Below are 8,378 nucleotides of genomic sequence, written 5' to 3'. Positions count from 1 at the left end.
GGCTGTGCTAAGGGGCATTATTCCCTCCAAGGGAATCAGCTGGGCTAAAGAGCTTGTCTCTCATTTCAGCGAAGAGGCTCTTTCAATTTACTCCAGCCTGCTTTTAGCAGGTATCTTTTGGGCATTTGAAGCAGCAGAGGTTTTGAAAACACCTTGAAGAAAACATTATTGAACACAGGGAGTATTTAAGTTCATGATTTTGGGTTGGGAGTTCAGGGGTGATAAGATGCTTTTATAATGATTCTTCTGTTTGGGTTTTTTTTAGGAGGATTGCAGTTTCCTGAAGTTCTCGGTCACGTCAAGTGCGATACTTCAGATTCTCTCAGCAGATTCATCGTGACACAAAAGGGAACCGCTGCGGCAGCTTTCCTTAGCAGCAGATCGGTCTCTCCGATGGATTCGCTTCGGAGAGATAAGTCGAGGGCTGTGGTCACAGAGGGGATCGAAGCAGGGCAGTGGGTTAGGATTCACACCGGTTAGGGTTTTGAGTCAGCTATGGGAAGGGGGCAGTTTGAGAACTGGCCTCTGGGGCCACCGTGAGGGAAAGGCTCACTTTGGCTAACAATGCTGAGGCAGGCAGGGCAGAGCAGTCCCAAGGTGTGTTGTCACTTGTCTGTTGTGCTTTCTGTGTCTTCCGTTCATCTTGTGTAACATGTCTCTTGCCTTAGTCCTCCCAGGAGCTTATGAGAAACCCCAGGTCCTTCCGGTCATCTCCCATCTTTGCGTTCCTCGGCCCGGGGCCGACGCCGGCGAAGTTTCGATTCGGGAGGTCAGACAGGCGTCAGAATCGCATCTCTCTTCAGCAGCATCCGATCGGATGTCTTTTTAGGTCTTGTTCTCAGCTGTGTTGACAGCTGTATGCAGTAATCTTTCTTTACAGTGGATAAGGACTTGTGCCGATTCAAAGGCAGGCAGAGGCTTCCAGCCACAGGATTCTCAGGCATCCGTCTCCGCGGTTCTCGGAATAAGTCGTTCCGTTAGCATCTTTTTCCTCCGGGGTCATCCGAGCCCGGCGGGCTCGCCTTCGGTCCCATCTCGGTCATCTCGTTCAGCATTTTCTTGGTCCTTGTGAGGACTTTCTCGTCTCAGAGAGTTTTCTCTCCCTGTCGTGTCCCCTCGTCTCACGTGTCACGGGTGTCTGGGGGTATTCGGTCCGGAACTGCTCTGCCCTGCCGCCCGGCCCCGTTGCAGGTGTTCAAGGACAAGTCCTGGGCACTTGTAATTGGAGACTCGTAATATGGGCTGTAGTTGGAGTCTAGGTAGTATTCTTATGTTGGCAGAAGGTGTCTGGAGCTGTGAAGTTACCCTGCAGCACTTTGACTATTTTCCTAACTTTCTTTCAGATGCGGATGGATCGACCTCCCGGCAGAGCGCCTCGTCCCAGATGAGGGGATCCCCCCGAGAAGGTCGGTCACGGTTCTTCTTTTGCAGCGGGGCTGGAGTCAGTCACTGTGTTACAGCTCTGCTCTTTGTATTTTTTTTCAGGAAGTAAAGCCGGATAGCAGCAGTGAAGGCGAAGCATTGTGAAGGTGAGCCTCGGTCGGTGGAGAGAAGCAGTTGTTCTTGCTGGGGTCTCATTTTCTGCTATAACTTTAATCCCTTGTTTTTTTATGTTAGGTGGTCTACTTGCAAGATATCCCAGCCCAGGATGCCAGAGGACAGGTGGGTGCAAGCTCTAAGTGTGTTTTGGTGTTTAAGTCCCTGGTTTGCTGATAATGTTTAGTTCTCTAAGATAGAATGAAAGAACCACATCACGAATCCCACCTTGTGGATCCTGACACGAATCGGTGTCACGGACAGGATTCTGAGAGACAGAAGGGGTTGCAGATTTGTCGTGCACTCGGTATCGGGGGAAAGACGTTTCGCCTCAGCCGCCCCTAGCCTGCCACGCCGGTGAGCAGTGTCTAGAAAGCAAGGGAGGCGATTCGAATTTCTCAAAAACTGCACACGCCTCGGTGCAAAGCACCCCACACTCATTTGAGGGCTCTGTCTTCAGAATTTTACAAGGGATATTTGAATGCAAGAGTTTGGACTGACTGATTTTTCTGTTTAAAGTACTTGTTTGCTGATAATGTTTAGTTCTCTCAGATAGAATGAAAGAACCACATGACAAATCCCACCTTGTGGATCCCGACACAAATCGGTGTCACGGACAGGATTCTGAGAGACAGAAGGGGTCGCAGATTTGTTGTGCACTCGGTATCGGGGGAAAGACGTTTCGCCTCAGCCGCCCCTAGCCTGCCACGCCGGTGAGCAGTGTCTAGAAAGCAAGGGAGGCGATTCGAATTTTTTAAAAACTGCACATGCCTAGATGCAAAGCACCCCACACTCGTTTGAGGGCTCTGTCTTCAGAATTTTACAAGGGATATCTGAGTACAAGAGTTTGGACTGACTGATTTTTCTGTTTAAAGTACTTGTTTGCTGATAATGTTTAGTTCTCTCAGATAGAATGAAAGAACCACATCACAAATCCCACCTCGTGGATCCCGACACGAATCGGTGTCACGGACAGGATTCTGAGAGACAGAAGGGGTCGCAGATTTGTCGTGCACTCGGTATCGGGGGAAAGACGTTTCGCCTCAGCCGCCCCTAGCCTGCCACGCCGGTGAGCAGTGTCTAGAAAGCAAGGGAGGCGATTCGAATTTTTTAAAAACTGCACACGCCTAGATGCAAAGCACCCCACACTCGTTTGAGGGCTCTGTCTTCAGAACTTTACAGGGGATCTTTGAGTACGAGAGGTGGGACTGAGTGGTTTTTCTTCTGTTTAAGTCCCTGGTTGGCTGACAAGCTTTGGTAGTCCAAGATGGAATAAAGGAACCGCATCAGGAATTCCACCTTGCGGATGGTGCCAGTCATATTTTCTGTTTCGTCCGAGGTTCCGTGCAGAGAGGCAGAGCCGAAGTTTGCGATCGGCCGCACCGAAGCCGGCGCGGGGGACGTCTCGATGTACGCATCCTATCGAGGATGGGTCTTGTCCTATTACGTTACAAAAGGTAAGCGTCACAGGTGGAAGTTGGGATCAGGGGAAAAGCATTTATAATCAGTGGAGCCAATTTAAAGTTAAGGTACAGGACAGGGCTGTAGTGGGGTGGGCCCCTCTGAAGCCAAGGGAGAGGGTTTCTTTTCGAGCTCCCCAGAGCTTTTGCCGGGCAGGGCAGTTCCAATCCATCCTCTCACGCTCTCGCGTTTCACGTCGTCGGCCGTCTCAGCCTCTCGACGTCGTCGTGGATTTTTTCGTCCGAGGAACCGGCCTTCGCGTCCCCGCGGCTATCGCCACGTTCACCCGGCAGACATCGCCTGCGCTCGCCTCTGTAAAAAGTGCCTTGTGCTGTGCTCGCCTCTGTAAAAAGTGCCTTGTGCTGTGCTCGCCTCTGTAAAAAGTGCCTTGTGCTGTGCTCGCCTCTGTAAAAAGTGCCTTGTGCTGTGCTCGCCTCTGTAAAAAGTGCCTTGTGCTGTGCTCGCCTCTGTAAAAAGTGCCTTGTGCTGTGCTCGCCTCTGTAAAAAGTGCCTTGTGCTGTGCTCGCCTCTGTAAAAAGTGCCTTGTGCTGTGCTCGCCTCTGTAAAAAGTGCCTTGTGCTGTGCTCGCCTCTGTAAGAAGTGCCTTGTGCTGTGCTCGCCTCTGTAAAAAAGTGCCTTGTGCTGTGCTCGCCTCTGTAAAAAAGTGCCTTGTGCTGTGCTCGCCTCTGTAAAAAAGTGCCTTGTGCTGTGCTCGCCTCTGTAAAAAAGTGCCTTGTGCTGTGCTCGCCTCTGTAAAAAAGTGCCTTGTGCTGTGCTCGCCTCTGTAAAAAGTGCCTTGTGCTGTGCTCGCCTCTGTAAAAAGTGCCTTGTGCTGTGCTCGCCTCTGTAAAAAGTGCCTTGTGCTGTGCTCGCCTCTGTAAAGTGCCTTGGCTTGGAGCTGCCCTGCCCTGGCACCTAGTTAGAGTTAGGTAGAACAGGTATAAAAGGTTATAGGTCCTGTTTTCTATGAGGTTTTTGTGTACAAAATGTGTGGGCCTAGAGGGGGGCTGAGTCATAGCTATCATACAATCCCTCACTGACCACCTTGTGTTGTCTTGCAGGTCTCTGATGCCTATTTTCTGAGGATCTACCATTTGATGTTGAGAAGCAGCAGCGAGAAGATGTCTCGGGGCATTTTGTTCAGCACAGTGTTTCAAATAAGGGTTGCGGTCACTGTGTGAGTTAGAGTCTCCTGCTGTGTGTCAGGGCGTGTCTGTCTGTGAGAGTTGGTGGGTCTGGGTGTGCTTGTGTGTGTGCGTGTTGTGCGGTTCTAACCTTGTGTGTATTGCTTTTGCTTTTCAGGACTTTAAATTCACTTTTAAATTTAGAATAAAAAATCCCCAGCTGGGGGGGTTTTTTTTTTTTCCCTCCCAGCTGGGGTTTTTTTTCCTCGGTCCCGGCCGGTCTGCGAGGCGACAGTCATCGCCTAAGTTTGGGCACGGACCGGCCCCGGACCGGGGTTTTCGTCAGGCAGGCTGATTTTTGAGGCCCCTGGGAACTGTGTTCCCGTGGGGTAGGAGGGGGGTGTGTGTGTGTGTGTGTGTGTGTGTGTGTTGTGCGGTTCTAACCTTGTGTGTATTGCTTTTGCTTTTCAGGACTTTAAATTCACTTTTAAATTTAGAATAAAAAATCCCCAGCTGGGGGGGTTTTTTTTTTTTTCCCTCCCAGCTGGGGTTTTTTTTCCTCGGTCCCGGCCGGTCTGCGAGGCGACAGTCATCGCCTAAGTTTGGGCACGGACCGGCCCCGGACCGGGGTTTTCGTCAGGCAGGCTGATTTCGAGGCCCCCGGGAACCAAGTTCCTGTGGGGTAGGAGGGGTGTGTGTTGTGGGGTTCTAACCTTGTGTGTATTGCTTTTCAGGACTTTAAATTCACTTTTAAATTTAGAATAAAAAATCCCCAGCTGGGGGGGTTTTTTTTTTTTCCCTCCCAGCTGGGGTTTTTTTTCCTCGGTCCCGGCCGGTCTGCGAGGCGACAGTCATCGCCTAAGTTTGGGCACGGACCGGCCCTGGACCGGGGTTTTCGTCAGGCAGGCTGATTTCGAGGCCCCCGGGAACCAAGTTCCCGTGGGGTAGGAGGGGTGTGTGTTGTGGGGTTCTAACCTTGTGTGTATTGCTTTTCAGGACTTTAAATTCACTTTTAAATTTAGAATAAAAAATCCCCAGCTGGGGGGGTTTTTTTTTTTTCCCCTCCCAGCTGGGGTTTTTTTTCCTCGGTCCCGGCCGGTCTGCGAGGCGACAGTCATCGCCTAAGTTTGGGCACGGACCGGCCCCGGACCGGGGTTTTCGTCAGGCAGGCCGATTTCGAGGCTCCCGGGAACCACGTTCCTGAGGACCGCCAATGGCAGGGTTATAACGGGGCGGTCGAGAGGAGAGCGAAGGTGAGCGTGTGTGTGAGCAGAAGCCGGCTTCTGTGGCGAATGAGTATTGTGTTTTCTGCGTGCTCGTTGTGGTTTGGGGGAGCAGTAATAATGAAACAGCATGTATTGTCCTTTTCAGAAATGGTTATATTACGTTAATATGTATTTGGCTTGTACTGTTCTGTATTTGCTGCTGTGTTTCTCTGTATTGCTCTGTATCTGAATTAGGAGTTTTTCAGCGTGTACAGCAATTGTATTGTATTGTAATGCATTTGTATCCAGTTTCTATGTGTTTTTCTGTACTGTAAATAAATTCATTCAATAAAGTTGCCTCACCCCTAATAAAGATGATCCCCCCCACCCCCTCCTCCCCAACCCCTGTGTCTTTGGTGTGGTGTAGTCATTATTTTCATTCTATTTCTTGCTTTTCTGTCTCTTTCTAACCTTATTTCTGTCTGTCACTTCCTCTATTTTTCTGTTTCTTTGCTCTCTGACTCCAACCCTTTATTTTCCCTCCAACTCTGTTTCCTTTCCTTCTAGCTCCGAGTTAGACAGACAGCAAATGGAGTCGATTCCTTTCCACTGTAACTCAGTTCCAGTGAACAGGAATCGTCTCTGTTTCCTTTCTCTCTACCTCTGAGTTAGACAGAAAAGAAATAGAGTTAGTTTCTCTCCACTCTCCCTCTGTCTCTTTTCTCTCCAACTCTGTTTCTTTTCCCTCTAGCTCCGAGGTGGACAGACAGCAAATGGAGTCGATTCCTTTCCCCTGTAACTCTGAGTTACAGGGACCAGGCATCGTCTCTGTTTCCTTTCTCTCCACCTCTGAGTTAGACAGAAAAGAAATAGAGTCGGTTTGTCTCCACCCTTCCTCTGTTTCTTTTCCCTCTCGCTCCGAGTTAGACAGACAGCAAACGGAGTCGATTCCTTTCCACTGTAACTCAGTTACAGTGACCAGGAATTGCCTCCGTTTCCTTTCTCTCTACCTCTGAGTTAGACAGAAAAGAAGTAGAGCTGTTTTCTTTTCCCTCCAACTTTGTTTTCTTTCCCTCTACCTCCGAGTTAGACAGAAAGCAAACGGAGTTGATTTCTTTGCACTGTAACTCAGAGTTACAGTGAACAGGAATTGTCTCTGCTTTGTTTCTCTCTACCTCCGAGTTAGATGGAAAAGAAAGAGAGTTGGTTTCTTTTCCCCCATCCCTCTCTTCTTTTTCTTTCCACTTCAACTCTGTTTCTTTTCTCTCTCACTCAGAGGGAAAGGAAATAGAATTTTATTTTGTTCCACTCTCCCTCTCTTTGTTTTCCTTCTAACTTTGTATTCCTTCTAACTTTGTTTCCTTTCCCTCTGTGTTTCTTTGCACTGTCCCACTCTTTCTTTCCCCTCTAAGTCTCTCTCCCTTTTCTCTGTAACTCAGCCTTAGACTTAGACTTTATTTCTTTTTGTTCTCTATTTCCTTTCCCTCTAACTCTGAGTTACAGAGAAAAGAACCTTTCTTTTCTCTCAAGTTTGAGTTCATCCTTTCTTTTCACTCCAACTTAAAGTCTGAGTGAAAAGAAATGATCAACTCAAACTCCTTTCTCCTCTAACTTTGTGTTTTGCTTTCAAGCTTTAAACTTTAAAAAAAGCAGCAGTAGAACCTTTCATGCTCCCGGGGAGTAAATAAACAAAATAAATCTTGATTATAAATACATACCATTTACTCCCCGGGAGCACAAAACCTTCTACTGCTGCACCAGACTTATAGTTTTTATTCTTTTTCTTTATACTATATACCCTATATAGGGGGTCCCCACCCATACACACCCCCACTATACCCACCCCCTAGCCCACTCACACCCTCACCAACTGCTATCCCAAACCCACACACCACTTAACCCAGGCCCAAGCACACGCTCCCCAATCACCCACCCAGCCCCAAGCACTCATCCAGCCCCTGCACCCCCCTGCCCCAAGCACTCACCCCTTATGCACCCCCACCAGCCACAAACACCCACTGCCAAATGACTGAGCCAGACCAAAGCACTCCCCCAGCACACAACCTATGCCCTCTAACAAACCCCTGCCCCAACACAGCTCCAGAAAAAATCATCACCCCAATTACACCAAAAAACCCCAAAACACCACCCCCGGACCTGTCCGTCACGCGGCGTGGCCCCCGGCCCCGCCCCGGAGCTGTCCGTCACGCCGCGCCGCCCCCGGGCCCGCCCCGGAGCTGTCCATCACACCGCGCCGCCCCCGGCCCCGCCCCAGAGCTGTCCCTCACGCTGCACCACCCCCGGCCCCACCCCGGAGCTGTCCGTCACACCGCACCGCCCCCGGCCCCGCCCCACAGCTGTCCGTCACACCGCACCGCCCCCGGCCCCGCCCCACAGCTGTCCGTCACACCGCACCGCCCCCGGCCCCGCCCCAGAGCTGTCCGTCACGCTGCACCACCCCCGGCCCCACCCCGGAGCTGTCCGTCACACCGCGCCGCCCCCGGCACCGCCCCGGAGCTGTCCGTCACGCCGCGCCGCCCCCGAGGACCGCCTCCGATGACGTCACGCAGCCGCCATGTTGAAAAACGGCAAAAAAAAATTTTAATAAAATACTTACAAAATCACGAAAAAACGGCATAGTAACACAAGCACGACACCCCCCCGCCCAACCCGCCGACCCCCCCGGCGCCAAAAAACGCCACGCGAACGACCGCAATCGATCCGAAACGCCGCGGACCGTACGGGCACCGCGCCGCCGCGGGACGGCCGCGCAGCGACCCGAAACGACCCCCCGGCGCGCTGACGCGCGCCGGGGGGTCGTTTCGGGTCGCTGCGCGGCCGTCCCGCGGCGGCGCGGCGCCGGCAAAACCCCCCGGCACGGGCGCCGCCATCTTGGCCGGAAGTACGTCACGGCACCCATGGCAACCGCCGGAAACCACGTCTACGCATGCGCGCCGCCATTTTGTCACCAAAAACAAGAACCATAGCAACCCGAAACGCGGCGCCGGAAACCGCGGAGAAAACGTCGCGAAATGCCGCGCGTCAGCGCGGC

The 8,378-nt window shown here is 51.6% G+C and overlaps 1 long non-coding RNA gene across 2 annotated transcripts; it reads left to right on the top strand.

Annotated features, from left to right (window-relative positions):
- The first annotated feature begins 653 nt into the window (after nucleotides 1-653).
- On the top strand, nucleotides 654-5,978 carry LOC131574201 (uncharacterized). Of its 2 annotated transcripts, XR_009276404.1 has the most exons (6): nucleotides 654-1,406; nucleotides 1,486-1,529; nucleotides 1,618-1,662; nucleotides 2,876-2,993; nucleotides 4,059-4,521; nucleotides 4,811-5,978. It is a non-coding gene; the product is annotated as an uncharacterized LOC131574201 (long non-coding RNA). The 2 variants fall into 2 exon arrangements; XR_009276403.1 differs by lacking the exon at nucleotides 4,811-5,978 and having other exon boundaries at nucleotides 4,059-4,783.
- Nucleotides 5,979-8,378: the final 2,400 nt, after the last annotated feature.

This window comes from Poecile atricapillus, unplaced genomic scaffold, assembly GCF_030490865.1.
Source record: "Poecile atricapillus isolate bPoeAtr1 unplaced genomic scaffold, bPoeAtr1.hap1 scaffold_111, whole genome shotgun sequence".
NCBI lineage: Eukaryota > Metazoa > Chordata > Aves > Passeriformes > Paridae > Poecile > Poecile atricapillus.
Note: the sequence above shows the minus strand (reverse complement) of the source record. Positions and strands in the feature narration are given on the sequence as shown.